This window comes from Petaurus breviceps, unplaced genomic scaffold, assembly GCF_028583685.1.
Source record: "Petaurus breviceps papuanus isolate PSGF00001 unplaced genomic scaffold, PetGlider_PUasm1.0 688, whole genome shotgun sequence".
NCBI lineage: Eukaryota > Metazoa > Chordata > Mammalia > Diprotodontia > Petauridae > Petaurus > Petaurus breviceps.
This window is the reverse complement of record NW_027186457.1, coordinates 9,871,186-9,887,453: the sequence shown is the minus strand read 5'-3', so window position 1 is coordinate 9,887,453 and position 16,268 is coordinate 9,871,186. Positions and strand designations below refer to the sequence as shown.

Here is a 16,268-nt window from a genome sequence, read left to right as displayed (position 1 = left end):
TTGAGTTCAAATAAAGCCTCAGACAAGAGGGGACCTGGGATAGGCGTCTCCTCATTTTCCCACCTGACTGCACTTCTTGGGTCTCTCTGTAATAGCCCCAGCCTTCCCCCACAAAATACCCCACTCCTTGTCAGTTTTCTTTTGTATATTGTTTCCCCCATTAGATTGTAAGCCCCTTGAAAGTAGGGGCCATCATTTTTATATATGTCTTTCCCAGAACTTATCTCAGTGCCTAGCACACAACAGGTGCTTAATAAATGCTCATTGGCTGACTGATTACTGTGTGACCCTGATCAAGTCACTTAACCTCTCTGTGCTTCAGTTTCCTCATTTGTAAAATAGAGATAACAATAGCACCTATCTGCTAGGGTTCTGGTGAGGATAAAATAATATTTGTAAAGCACTTTGCAAATCTTAAAGTACTATATAAATGCTAGATTGTTTATTATTATTAGACTACTGGTGTATTATTCTCAACAAATATATATCAAATGCCTACTGTGCGAAAGATGTCCTAGGCACTGAGGGAAATAAAAAGATAAATAAGCTTAGGGAAAGGAAGTGCTAAATGATTATATTAATATAACTGAGAAAGCCTGAAATACTAGCTTACAATAAAATAAGAATTTCATTAAAAATATAGAAACATCTGATGAATTCTTTATAATTTTTGCAATATGGTTTTACTTGTTTATAACCATATCTGAAAGCCTGGCATTTGCAACCATCCACCCTCTGGCTCCTTCCTCCCTTCACTCTCATGCACCCTGACCCTCACATTCATTCAGCATTTTCCATTTCAGTCAGACTGGTCTCTTAGCTATTCTCCATTTATGACACTCCTGGTCAACCCTCTTATTGGTTCACTCTCAGAACTACTTCCTCTTGTGTTGTATATACTTAGATTGTTTTTACTGGTGTGCATATTATATTACCCCAGGACAATGTAAGCTTCTTAATGACTGGGACTGAATTCTGTCTTTGTATTCCCAACACCCAACAGAGTACTTGCATATAGTTTGTTCAGCTGTTTTTCAGTAATGTCCAACCCTTTATGATGCCTTTTGAGATTTTCTTGGCAAAGATACTAGAGTGGTTTGCCATTTCCTTCTCTGGTTCATTTTATAGATAAAGAAACTGAGGCAAACAGGATTAAGTGACATGCCCAGGGTCACACAGCTAGGAAGTGTCTAGGGCCAGATTTGAACTCAGGTTTTCCTGACTCCAGGGCCAGTGCTCTATCCACTGCACCATCTAGGTCCTTTACATATAATAGGCATTGGATAGATAAATGTACATATCTATCTATCTATCTATCTATCTATCTATCTATCTATCTATCTACCTATCTATAATTTCTGCTATTAACTTTCCTTTTAATTCATAGGACTTTATCTCTGCTAGTGTCTGGTCTATCACCACTACACCCTTTCTTAGCAGAAGAATGCATTGCCTGTTACATTTCAAGACACTGTCTCCAACCCTGCAATGTTTACGTAAAAGACATTATGATGTTCCAGTGAGTTCATTGTCAATGTTTACAATGCCAAATAATAATAGAGCAATAATTTAAAATTGGAAAGAATAAGGATAAAGAGTGACTTGATAAATGTTTTTCTCCTTGGGGTCATAATGTCAAAAAGCAAAAAGTATCTTATTTCTCCAATAAAGTCACTTGGTGATCTTGAAACCTAATTAAGAATATTTTAATTAATTAATTTAATCAATAACATTTTAAATAAGAATAATGAAGAACTAATTAAAATAATTTAATCAATTAAATTAAGAATAATTACGCTCAGTCCCATGACCCACAATACCTCCTCCCATAAAAGAGGCTCTTTTTATGGACTCAATCTGACCAGGCAGTCTTGGGGAAGCCTGATTACACTCTCCCCCAGACGAGGCTGTTTTGGGGTCACAGTTTCTGGCTTCATTACATCTACCTGAAGTTAATCCTAGAAACTCTCCCAATATAGCTAAAGTATAACTCAGGTCTAGGGCCTCTCCACAGGGTCCCTTCTATCTCTCAGTGAACAAACATTATTCTACACATTATGTGCCAGACATTGGCTTTCTGTCAGAAATACAAAGAGAAAAAATGAAACAAAACAAAAAAACCACCTGCTTCCTCTCTAAGGACTTTACATTCTAATTGAGAAGACAATAAGTATAAAATATAAGTATTTATATAAGCACATATAAAATATATACAGATTACATATAATTATATATGATAAGCATATGTAAGATATATGCAGACTATACACAATTATCATACAATAGATTATATGGAAGGTATTCTTAGAGGGGAAAGTTTTAGCAGCTGGGTGGGATCAGGAAAGGCATCTTGGAGGAAAAAATATAATTGGAGGATTGTTAAACAGCAGTTGTTCTGAAAAAGACACAGTAAGTGTATTAGGCTGATATATGTAACATAATTAAGACAATAGTACCTATATCCCAGGGTTCTTGTGAGAATACAATGATATGGGGATGGAAGGGAGGGGGAGTTTAAGTGATTTCCAGTTCAATAGGAGTTAGCAGTGTGATGTGGCAGCCAACCTACAGAAAAAGGGTGCTAATCATTCCATGGCACTCCACCCTCATCAGACCTGATATGGAATACTACATCTAATTTTGGGCATCACAGTTTAAGAAGTACATTGATACAACAATAGAAGAAACAATTAAAGAAAATTGTACTGAAGCATTAGAACAAGTGGGGAAAGTAGAAATAGAAAAAATTCACTGATCACCACCTGAAACAGATCCTATGAGGAAAACCCACAAGAATATTATTGTCAAATTCTGAAACTCCCAGCTCAAGGATAAAATATTACAAACAATAAGAAAAAAACAATTTAAATATACCCACATATTAGAATCCCACAAAACCTAGCAGCAGCGACACTAAAAGACTGCAGGTCTTGGAACACTATATATCAAAGAGCAAAAGAATTGGAGTTCTGGCTGAAAATATCACACCTAGAAAGCTAAGTATAATCCTGAATGGAAAAAAAAAAAGGACATTTAATGAATTGTCAGACTTTTAGGACTGTTAAAAAAAAACTGAACTTAATAGATTTGACATACAAGAGCCAAGAGAAATATAAGGTACATACCCAAGACTAATTACAAGGGAATCAATAAAGACAATGCTTACTATTTATGTATGTAAAAAGTAAAACATATATCTAAGATTGTTATTAATAATTGGGTAGTTCATAAGAAAGATTGGGGTAGACCTAAGCATATGATGCTAAAAAGTAAAACCATTTAGGAACAGTTAAAAAGAGTAATTATTTCATACAAATGAGGTGCAAAAGGAAAAATTGACACAGAGGAATTAGACAGTGGAGAAGTTCTGGAAACCTACATTCATCAGGAATGGGTTCAAGAGAGAAGTACATACACAGATGCATAGAAGGTGCTAACTTTCTTTGGCATGAGGCATTTCCTCATTGGGAGAGGGGAGAGATAAAACAATGAAATAATAGGAATAGTCCCTATTCCTAACAAATTCACTGCTAATGGAGCTTCAAATCGGCCTAACCTCCATGGGAAACAATTTGGAATTGTGCAAACAAAGTTACCAAATTGTTCCTAGCCTTTGTTTTTAGGGGTTTGTATCCCAAGTAGGTTCCTGAGTAAGAAAAGACAATGTCTCAACAAAATTGTTCACAGCAGCAAGATTTGCAATGGTAAGAAGCTGGAAATAAAATGAATGACCAGTGACTGGCTAATGACTGAACAAACTGTGGTTTACATCAATAATGGAACGTTATTGTCTCTTGATGAATAGTAAGGAGTCAAAGAAATGTGTTAAAATGATCAAAGAGAGCAGAATCCAAATGAAAATATACTCACTGATTCCAGCTATAACAAAGAAGACTGAAAGAAGATTTTAAAGGGCAACAAAACTCAGATAAGAAACAATGGACAATGTTGGTCCATTGATTAACCTATTATCAAGTTAAAGCACACACCCTCTTTTCTTTTCACAAATAGCAAGTGTAAGTTTGCTGTTGTTATTTTTAAAGAGGCCATTCTTTGCCTCATTTCTTATTAAACTTTAATTACCCAATGGACATAGACTCAGTCAATCTGAGACCCACTAAACACCTAAATCTTAAAACACCTTCATCTGAAAAGTCCAAGGTCTCCTCCTGCATCCTGGACCATCTCCAGCTATCTTTATATCTATCTGGCCACTGGACTCAGATGGTTCCAGAGGAGAAAGTGAAGCTGGTGACCTTACCCAGTCCTGCCTCACTTAAATCCAATTCACTCACATGTCATGGCATCACCTCCTTAATGTCATGGTCTCTCTGAGAACAAAGGGCAAACAGCAAGCAGCAAACACTCAAGTAAGAAGGGATATGGGCTGTTAATCATAATAACTCTTTTTAGATAATTCTATTTCATCATTTTCACTGAAAGGAGAATAAACATTGAGTTTAGGGGCATTATATGTTTTTGAAACAAAATATCAATTAAAAAATAATCCCACAAAGGCTTTCCCTTCCCCCAAATGTTTTTCCCCATTGGTGTGCCTAAAATTCTTAGTATTAGACATTCATTCTTTTGGATGTGAGTTGGGTGTGTCCAGTGGTACTTTGTTTAGAGTAGATGGAAATGCTCCTGGGAGGCGGAGTACCTTCAGTCATCTATATTCAGAAGATAAGCATAGTGAATCTAGGCGACTGGAAATATAAGTGGGCGATAACATTTTGTTGGGACAGTTGAAGGCCTAGATCCTGAGCAAGAGGCAAAGCCCAGAAGAAAGCCGCTCTAACAGGAGGAAGGAGTTAGCTGTTTTGCTTCCTTTTCTTGATTTTTAAATTTACGTTGTAGTTAACGTGTATACCATTTTATTAGCCAGAGCTGTTTCACTCTACAACCTGCCATGTAACCTTCTAATATATCTCTATATCCCTCATTACTTGTCTTTTGGAGGAAGGGTACAGAGGATGGAGGATAGAGGGGGAAGAATCAGATTTGTGATTTCAATGACATAAGGGACTCACAGTACGAAAACCACCTCTACCAATGCAGATATCTCCCTCTTTTATAACTTACAGTCATAGAGCAAGGATTCATGACCTGGTTTGGTTTTTTTTTAAACATTTTCAAAATTGTATTTCAATATCATTGGTTTTCTTTGTAATCTTATGTATTTGATTTTATGCGTTTAAAATAATTCATTTAATAATAATAAATTCATAATATATTACATGTACTATTATAAATATGCATTGAAATTCATTCTTTTTCAGAAGGGAATCATAGGCTTCATTAGGCTTCCAATGAGTCCATGGTGAAGAAGGTACCCACTAAGAGGTTTGGATTGCTCTGGAGACCCCAAAATACCAACATGCTGTATCCTGCTGAATGAATTCCACTCAAGTCTTAACAACCAAAGAAAAGTAAAATTTGGTAGTCTAAAGGCTGAGGACTTCTGTCTTAGAGGATTACCATGGGAACTGAGAGGTTGTGATTGGTCCAGGCTTACATCATCAGTATGTTTCAGATGTGGGACTTGAACCTTCATTTTCTGGACTTCAAGGGCAGTTCTCTAACTACTATGCTGCATTGTACTATTTTATACTACACAGTAGCATTTTGTCACATTCACATATCAGTTTTTATTGTGGTTTTTTTTCCCCATGTGTTTCTCAATGGATGGTGCCCATTAGATCCAGTTAGACAACATGCCAAAGAATATGTTATAGTCCAAGCGTTCAGAGTGAAAGAACCAGAAATAGAACACCAGAAACATCAGCCTCAAGATATTAACACTGACAAGTTTGTAAGAGAAGAGAAAAAATGAACACTTGTGTGAAGGGCTTCATCATTCCCTTGTGCTTCTGAGAGGGTAGATAGCCTAAAAAGCTGCCAGATTTCAACAGGAAGGAAATCCTGCCTTGTTAAACCTTTAAATGGTTGCACAACCAGGCTCAGGCCACAGCCTTGTTCACTGGGAAAGTTCCCCAGTTACACAATGAGTTGTAGTCACTCCCAAACCCAAGCAAGCCCAGGTCATTTAAATGCAGAAATTCTTCCCAGTCATAAAGGAAGTTACAAAAGCACTGGAGAGTAACCCAGTAATCTTGGGTTGATCAAAATGGCCATCAGCAACCCTTCTGCAATTAAAGCCAGTTACTGTGGGTTTCTTTAACACCTTTGGATGAAATTGAAGGAAGACAACATAAAAATCAAAGTTTCTTAAGTTAAAAAATTGTGTCTCTGAAATTTATGTGACAGGGTTGTCCAGTGAGGGCTCAGTCCTGGAAGCAGGCTCACCAAAATGTCCCCATGGTACTCTCAATGGCCAACTCCTGTGACATATTCATGTTAAAAACTTCCAAGCTTTAGTGAATCCTTGCTTTTGTTTTAGTTGGGTTTGAATGAAACGATATAGTTATAAATGCAACTTAGCAAATTTACCCTCTGTCCCTACTAGGAATGCAAAGGATGGTTGTATCACTATATTATGAATTGTCTTTCCTAGAAGTATTCAAACAAGGGCCTTACTCTTTGGTGAAGTAAGCTCAGTTCCTTATTTGTGAAATGAGAGGATTGAAAGATTGTCATGTGACCATAGAATTAGAACTGAAAGGGACTTTAGGAATCAACCCTTTCCTTTTATATATGAGAAAATTGAACATCAGAGAAAGTACCAGGATTCACCCAAGCACAGAGAGGTATTAAATGGAAGAGTCTGCATTTGAATCCAAGTCCTCCAACTCTCAATCCTTCATTCTACCTACCTCTACTCAATCCAATTCAAATCAATTCAAAAAAGCTTATTGTGGTCAAGATGAAACGCTAGACTTGGGATACCAATACAAAACAGAAGACAATCCTGACCCTCTGGGTACTTGTTTTCTACTGGAGGATAGAATACACACAAACAGAGAAATAGACCTGAGACAATTAGGTCATGGTTTGAGTGCCTCACGCTGGGCATCAAGAGGTTAAAAAATAATAATAAAATAAAACTCCATGCCGGAAATAACCTTGAAAGAAGCTAGGAATCCTAAAATGTTAAGAAGGAACGAAGATGGAGTGCATTCCAGGCATGGGGGACCACAGCTTGGACAAAGCTCTCCGAGAGAGGTCTGAAATGTCACTTTGAGGAACAGTTTGTAGGCGAGAACAGAGGGAACATAAAAAAAAGTAATATAAAATGTACCTGGAAAGGTAGCTTGGAACCAAATTATTGCGGGATTTACATTTCAGGCTCAAGTGTTTGCATTTTATCCTAGAGGCAATTCAGGGTCTAGAGTCAGTATGACCAAATTTGACCTCAGATACTTACTAACTATGGGACTCTGGGCAAGTCACTTTATCTTTGTTTTGCCTCAGTTTCCTCACTTGTGAAATGGGAATATTAATGGTACCTCACCTCCCTGGGATTTTGTGAGGATCAGTTGAGATATTTGTAAAACACTTAGCACAGCTCCTGGCAAATAGTGAATGCTTAATAAATGCTTGCTTCCTTCCCCTGTTCCAAACATTTTCTTCTCTCCTTAAGCCTCCCATAACATTCTTGAATCCCCACTGTCTCTGCTAAGAACCTGTCTTCATCCTGTGGGGAAAAACTCATTGAGGCCATTCTTTTCCCCTCCTATCTCACATCCTTCTGACACCATACACCATTATCTTCTCCTTCACTCCAATCTCTGGCAATGATGTAGTCCTTTTGTTTCAAAAGGCCATCCCCCTTTAGACCCATCTTTTCCAACAGATTATCCTGCCCTACTCTCTCTCTCTCTCTCTCTCTCTCTCTCTCTCTCTCTCTCTCTCTCTCTCTCTCTCTCTCTCTATCTCTCTGTCTCTCTCTGTCTCTCTGTCTCTCTCTCTGTCTCTCTCTCTCTCTGTCTCTCTGTGTCTCTGACTCTGTCTCTCTCTCTCTGTCTCTGTCTCTCTGTCTGTCTCTGTCTCTCTGTCTGTCTCTCTGTCTCTCTCTCTGTAATGATCAATCTTTCCCAATCTACTGCTTTTTTCTCTAAGGTGTACAGAAACATCGAGGCCTCTTCCAACCTGAAAAACAAACTCAGTAGATCCTATCATGGCCACCAGTTATTATCTAATATCTCTCCTCCCCTTCTCAGCTAATCTTGAAAAAGCCATTTATAATGCCTAGACTTCCTCTCTTCATAAACTCTCCTAAATTCTGCAATATGGCTTCTGACTTCATCAGTTAACTAAAAGTTACCAATGATATCTTAATCACCAAATCGAATGTTCTCCTTTTAATCCTCATCCTTCTTGACATTTCTGCGATATGATATTTTCTATCACTTTTTCCTCCTGTATCTTTTCTTCTCTGGGTGTTATGACTCTGCTGTCTGTAAGTTCTCCTCCTTCTTGTCTGACCATTCCTTCTCAAATCTTTTTTTGTGAGAACTATGTCCAAGTCATGGTGGGTACCTTGTAAGGCCCACTTCTTAGCCCCCTTCTATTTTCTCTGTAAAATTTATCACTTAGTGGTCTCATCAGATCACAAGGTTTTAATTATCACTTCTCTGTAGATGTTTCTCATAGTATATATTCATCTTTGCTCTCTAACCTGAGCTCCATTCCAGTATCACCAATTGATTATTGGACATTTCAAACAAGATTTCCTATAGATATCTCAAACTCAAGATATTTACAACAAAACTTTTATCTTTCCCCTCAAATTATTTGCTTATTGTTGCAGCTTCTATCATCATCTACTACAAGGTAACCTTCATCTTACACTTTGGATTTCTACATGTGATCTCCCTCAATAGAATGCATGTTCCTTGGGGGTAGAAGGTGTTTTAGCTTTTTTCCTTAGAGCTAATCATCCTTAGGGTTTAATAAGACTAAAGAAGTACTTGGTAAGTGGCTTCCACATCATAAACGTTAACAAATACTTGTTGATTAAATTCCTTGAAAACATCTTTCCTTCTCTTCCTGGAAGTCCCTCCTTGGTTATATGTCACAGCTGGGTGAAAAACACCACTTGCCACTCCATTATACCCTCACTACAAATTGATTTTCAATATTTCAGAAGTTATTGTATTCTATGTCTCACAGACATTCAACATCAGTAGAATGATGGCACTAAAAAAGATGGGTCTTCATTTCAAGGAGAAATTTGAAGTCATTAAAGGAGTTTTGTGATTTCCAGAAGGCAATCCAACCCTTTCTTCTCTTCCAAAAACAATGAGAAAAAAAAAGAAAATTCTAATCTTACAAATGTAAATCCAGGATTGACATGCTCCTATCATCTAAATACCACCTAATCTGGACAAAATTCAAATTCCATCTGCTATTTGCTACCTATGCTATTTTCTACTAGGTATTTTCCTTCTCTAGATACCACTTTCCTTATCTGTAAAATTAGAGGCTTAGATTAGATGACCTCTCAGGTCCTTGGTTGCTCTAAATTTTATGATCTTATTATCTTAACTTGCACAGCAAACCTTCATTGGAAATCAAACCTTTTTTCCCACAAAATAAAATAAGAATTTCTATAGAAATGTTAAAATTACCATGGTAAATAGCAGAAAGCTTTCTGACTTTAGAGGGAAATGGGTCAATGAAGTAAAAATATTCAATTACTTGGATGACTTGTTGGGTCTCTTTTCCCCTTGGTTCATGTTTCTCTCTAGTTCTGTCTCTCCCCCACCCCACCCTACCCCTCACCTTTCTCTTCCCCACGTTGGACTCTACCCAGTTCTCTCACTGTTGAGTGATGCAAAGACAGTTACAAAGGCAGCTAGCCAGGTTGCTTTCAATGCTTTCCACTCGGTCCCACAGTAAACAGTAGTTGTCTGATATTTCCTAATTGAAAACTCACAGCTAACTATATACTATCATACCTGACCACATCAGACTGGCCTGTCAGCTGTTTTTTACCTCTTAGAGACATTCATTAACACATGTAAAATTTTTATTTGGATAGAGGGTGGGGTGCAAAGGAGCAAATCTCTTAAAATTTTAGAGCTGGAAGTAACTTTGGAATCAATCCATTAAAAGCTGCCATTTTCCAGATAATGAATCAGAAGCCCTCTGAGTATATGATACTTGTCCTAGGTCTTAGGATCAGAGATTTTGAGTTGGTACGGACCTAGAGATAATCTAGTTCAGTCACCCCGTTTTACAGATGAAGAAAGGAAATCCAAGAGAACTAACGTGATTACTAAATAACAGAGCCTTAATTCAAGCCCAAGTGCTGATTCCAACGCTAATGTTCTTTCCTCCGTGCCATTTCCCTAGAGAGTAGAAGAACCCAGATTGGAAAGTGCACTAGCTTTGGAGTCAAAGACTCTGGGTTCAAATTCTGTCTCTGTCACCTGGATGACTTTGAGCATGGCACTTGACTTGCTTGAGACTCAGTTTCCTCATCTGTGAAAGGAAGGGATTGAACTAGATGAGTCTCCAAGGTTCCTTCCTGCCTTAAATCTGCCATCCCATGACTACAATCTGGGTTTCCTGACTCTTCAGAATCCTATAGGCTCCAGGGATTTCTGCCTTGAACTTCAGAGTTTATCAAGTTACTAGTGCTAGGAATCCAGGAATGGAAGGGGACTTAGAGAACAATGTGGACTAATTCACTCATAATTACAAATGAGAAAACTGGAAGGTTTTTTTTTTCCAGATGGAAATGACTTATTCAAGGTCACTCAGGTCACAGAAGACAGAGATGGAATTCAAGCCCAGATCCTCTAATTCTGAACCCAGTCTTCATTTACCAACACCAAGGTACCTTTGGAACTATGTAAGGACTCTTGCTAACCTAGAAACTGATTAGCTCAGATTTGACTTTGATAGTTGGGATCCAGAGTCCTATTGGGAGAGTAAAATAATTCCATGGAGAAGAAGAGTATTAAGCCATTGCAACACAGCTCCATCATTCTTCATCCCTTCACCTCATAGGATCCCTCCTGAATGGATTTGTGCAATCAAGCTATACCCAGGGCCAACCAGTTCAGACATGCTGGGGTTTCCAGGGCCAACCAGTTCAGACATGCTAAAGTTTCAAGTAAATAAGAATGTAAAGGGGGTGGAACCAGGTGCTGGCAACTCCTGGAAGGAGTCAGTGTAGTTCTTCAGGTCTGGAACTGAATGCAGACACTGGGGTGAAATGTTTATATGTGTGCCTATTTCTGCCTTCTTCACACGCTACAGTCCTGAAGCATAATTCGGAACAAGCAGGTGTGTTCTGGTTTCTTTTCTTTTCTTTCCCTTGTAGACTTTGCTTTTAGTCCCCAGCAAAAAGCATAGTCTACTCTCTTGCCCAGGAGTCCATAGCTTCATTGAATTGAAAAACAGTGTATCTATACTATTCTTGTCTATTGTCCTCCGGAGTACAAAAAATTGTCTTCTTGGAGAAAAGTCTTCCTCCGTGTCTAGAGATTAATGATCGCGGGAGACAAAGAAGGGTTGTCTCTCAACCCAGGGGTATTTCCATTCAAAACAAATTTTAAAAGGTCATTCCTTAAAGCAGCCACGCTGGAAAAGGCACTTAATTCATCATGCAACAATACAGTAAGAAGTGAATTTTGCAAGGTAAATTTGCCCTTGGAAGTTTGCCCAGAGCTCAACTTCCTCTCTGGCTGATTTAGATTATCAGGTGTGAACATGTGACAGACTTCAAATGGAAACCTCAGTTTGCAAAATAAAAATAAAATCCCCTTTGAATTAATGAAAGGTAAAAAGGAATGGGGGAATGGCACCGAATTAGTATTATCATCAATACATTTCTAGCAAAAAATAAAGATATGATTTTTCTCTTGTTGAGTATCTGAAAATATTGGGAGCTTTTACAAGGAGATTTGTCAGCACTTCAATTCAATTCTACAAGAATTTATTGAGTGTACAAAATGTGCCAGGCACTGGGCTTTAGGAATTTTGAAGAATAACAAATTGAGCAACAAAAAATGCTTTCTGCATGACAGAATGCATTTGAGACAAATCATTTCTATCAGCTGACCAGAATGGTTGGTGTCAAACTGACATAGTTGAAACTGATAATTATACTAATTTAAATTAGTAAATATCATGACTGATCAAGAGTGGTTTCTCAAGCATGGGCACTTTTAACTCTTTGGTTTTCCCACCTGTAAAATGGGGATGATGATGCCAGGACTATTTACCACATAGGGTTGTTGTTAGCAAAAGTAGCATGACAGTATGCTGTTTTTTAGTCTTAAAATACCAGATAAATGAGAACAATTATTGTTTTTATGTAAAAATTCTTCTGATCTTTTCAATGGAGTTCAGATAAAAACACTCTAGTCTACCAAAAAGATGGTATCTTTCTGTTCTTTTATGTGTACTGCTCAACAAACTGCTGTACAAGTAGATATCATAACTTCCTTTTGGTGTTCAATAAAAGTGTTAGGAGAGAGGTTCATCTTCTGCAGGTTCACTCAGAGTATCTTTGCAATGGCAAACAGGATGAAAATAATATGATCATTACTACTGTTAGCCAAGTATTTCATGTCCATGATACATGAGACAGATCATAAGTATTCATTAAGTACCTGCTATGGGACAGGAACTGTGCTTGTATGGAATATTAGAAATGCTCGGGCATCTAACAATGGCTTCTTCTGGGAGACAATTTTGTTTAAATTTTCTGGTTTCTCTTGGAATGCTAATTCTAGTTGGCTATATAAATGAATATTACAGTGGTATAAAGACAAAAGGAAACCTAGAGTGGAGAAGGTAGACTGGGAATCAGGAGATCTGGGTTCTAATCCCAGCTCTGTCATTCATTCAATGTGTGACCTTGGGTAAATCATTTCTGTTTTCTGGGACTCCCTTTTATAACCTATAAAATTGATATTCTCTCAATGATTCTAGTTGTTGTTTTTATTGTTCTTCTCCTCCACCTCTTTCTCCTCCTTCTTCCCCTTCTTCTTCCCTTTCTTCTTCTTCCCCTTCTTCTCCTTTTTCTCTCTCCCTCTCAGAAGCCAAAGGAGGGAGAATTAAAGGATTTACAATCTCCTCTTCTCATCTTCACCCTGCTGCTTAAACCTAAACATTTCTCAGTGTTCAGTCTCTATCCCTCTTCTCTCTCAACCTTGTCTCCCTCAGTGAACTCATCTACCCATGTGGCTTCACACAAACAATTCCCAAATTCTAAACTCCCAAATTCATATCTCCAACCCACCAAACCCTCCCTTGAGATAAAGTCCCATATTTCAGATTGCCTGCAGTCTATTTCCATTTGTCTGTCCTGCCAATATCTCCAACTCAATATGTCTCAAACTGAATACCAAAGCTTCCCCCTGAAAACATGACCCTCCTTAAACTGGTCAACTTCTGTTGGTGGTACCAACATTTTTGCAACCACTCAGGCCCAACATCTAGTAATTTTCTTTGACTTACCCATCTTGGACCCTCATGCCTCATATCAAAGTAGTCACTAATTGGAAGCAAGAGAGTTCAGACGCAGAGGAGATAGGTTTGAATCCTGTCTACTACTTACTGTGTGTGAGATCTTGGGGGAAGTCTTTTAACCTTCTGCATCTAAGTTTCTGGGCAGTTAGCTGAAGAAGTACATAGAGTGCTAGGCCTGTAGTCACAAAGACCTGCATTCAAATTTGAAATTTATTAGCTGTGTGATCCTGGACAAGTCAATTAATCCTGTTTGCCTCAGTTTCCTCATCTGTAAAATGAAGGTATTCAAACTAGAAGTTTTCTAAGGTCTTTTTCAACTCTAAATCTCTGATCTTTTGACTCTGACAATTCTATCTTTGCAACCTTCCTAACTCACATTGCTAGTGTAACCACCATAAGTTAGGCATATCCCCACCCCCTGCCCCAGTTACCCTGTTTCTTACCTTTATCCCCTTCAATCCATCCTTAACATTCATTTATTGATTGGGGTTTGTGGTTTGCTTTGTTTTGTTTTGTTTTGTTTTAATACCTGCTTTGGAACTCCTATTACCTATAGGTGACTAAATGCAATTAACAGACATAAGGTGAGAAAACTCATCCTGAGGGAAAGAGAAAGGTTTAAGCTGTGACCTTAAAGTGTAGCCATGCTGTTATACTGGGATCAGACTCAAGAGTTCAAATAAGAAAGATGGGCAAAGCTCAGGAAATGGACCTCAATACACTAGCACCCAGATGGATGTTGGTCAGTGTAGAATAGATCACATTTTCCCACCTATGGAGGAAAGACCACAATGCACCTGCAGATAATAGTTTGCTTCACATTTGTCTAATGCTGAAAAATCTTCACTGGCTCTTCACTGGTGTGATAGTAATGGCAATTAAAGATTCCCCTGTATTGGCTTGGTTTTCAAATTGATTGTGTTAAAACCCAGAGTTTGTTAATCCCACCTGTGGGATGGGCTTGTTGATGTGAAAAGAAAGTCCTGAACTGGGAGGAGCTGGTGAGGTAGATTTGGAGAGACACTAGAGAGAGGCGGAAGATCTTTTTGGAAGCAGCACCTCGTGGAGAGAGAGAGAGACTAAGAGAATTGCTGGTGGCCGCTTTGAATTGCCCTGGACTTTTGAGACCTGCCCCCTGAGCTGCCAAGGACTGAGGAGACATGGCTGTTTTGCTGGTACTTTGTCTGTCTGTTTTGATGTTGTTTTGCCAGATTTGTCCACTGGTGAAAGACAGTCCTTTTGTTGAAGAAGTCCTGGAACCTGGCTGTTCGCTAAGAAGGCCTGCGACTGTCCTGCAGACAGAGAGTGAATACTGTCCACTGGTGAGGGGCAGTACTGTTGTTGCAGGGGTCTGGAGACTGTCCTGCAGACAGAGTGAATACTGTCCACTGGTGAGGGACAGTGCTGTTGTTGCAGGGGTCTGGGAGCCTTTCTGTTGGTTCAGAAGCCCTGAAGAAGGATTTTCTTGTTGTATGTTTACAGAAATCCTGGGAGAGGGCTTTGCTAATGTGTTCAGGGGTTCTAGGACTGTTCTACAGACAGAGGATGAATTCATGAAGGGACTGGCAATGTATCTTATGGCCTTGCTAAGCCTTGTCTCCCCAGGAACTAAGATTGCTGAGAACTTGCCTTGTGTCAAGATGAAGAAAAGACCTCCATTTGGGTATTAAGTGCTGTGTTTAAACTTGATGTAACTCTGGGGTAGATTCAATTGTGATCCAGGGGTGGGGAACTTTTGACCTTATTGTGCTCTGTGATTGACAAATGAAGGTACTTTACCTATGTTTGGAAACTAATCTCCATTTGAGAAGAGGGGTTTTGTGGTGGACTAAATGAAGGTATAGCCTAGGGGTGGAGTAGTATTTAGAACCTGGACTTTGTAATTGATTGAATGATTGGAAGGTCCTGGGGTGGGGTAGTACTTGGAGATTATTTAATCACACTTAGTAAATGCTGTATTTTGAATGATGTCATGTTTTGATCTTCTCTGTTCTTGGTTTGTCACTGAATAAAATAGAGAGCACCTATGCTGGTATTTTGAACCTGGGAAGTTGCCTTTGCTTGATATTACATTACAACTGGCTACCAACTATAACATAAACTTCTGATCCTGGCTTTCAAGGTCCTTCTAACTCCAATTTATCTTTCCAAACTTATCTCATGCTACTCTCTTTCATGTTCTAAATGCTCCAGACTCATTAGATTATTCTATGTACTGCAAGTTCATTCTGCCCTCTCCTGTCCCCATGCTTTTTCTCAAAGTGTTGCCCAGGACTAGAATTAATATATATACATACCCATCTCTTCTGGCTGAAATTCTGCTCTTCCTTCAAGACCCATCCCAGTGTCATTTAGAAGGGACTTTCAAGATCACTTTAGGGGTGGCTAGGTGTCTCAGTGAATACAGCACCGGCCCTGGACTCGGGAGGACCTGAGTTCAAACCCAGCCTCAGACACCTGACACAATTACTAGCCATGTGACTTTGGGCAAGTCTCTTAACCCCAATTGCCCTCCAAAAAAAAAAAAGCAAAAAAAAAGATCACTTTAGAGGCCATGAAGTTTTTTTTTTCCCCTCTTCCAATAGCACTTTGTCTACATCTCTTCTTTGTATAAATCTCTCTTGTTAGTTATTCAGGTATGCCTCTCCATACCCTCTCCATTACACTGTAAACTCCTCCATCTAGCTTTGCATCCCCTACATATAAAAACAATGCCTAAAACATGAAAACTTAATAAAATAGTGTTCAATTGAATTAAACTGAAGTTAAATATTATGAGCAGATGCCACAATTAAGTATATTAGCAGCTGGACTGATTAACATAAGTAGATGGATAGATAGATAGATAGATAGATAGATAGATAGATAGATAGATAGAT

The 16,268-nt window shown here is 38.5% G+C and overlaps 1 protein-coding gene across 2 annotated transcripts in view; it reads left to right on the top strand.

The window, feature by feature from the left end:
• Positions 1 to 11,045: 11,045 nt before the first annotated feature.
• Positions 11,046 to 16,268, top strand: part of SLC19A3 (solute carrier family 19 member 3) — a 58,925-nt gene continuing 53,702 nt past the window's right edge. For both annotated transcript variants that reach the window (XM_069104600.1, XM_069104601.1), the window contains exon 1: positions 11,046 to 11,196. The gene's annotated coding sequence lies outside the window, so the exon portion shown is untranslated. The remainder of the gene's footprint in view (positions 11,197 to 16,268) is intronic.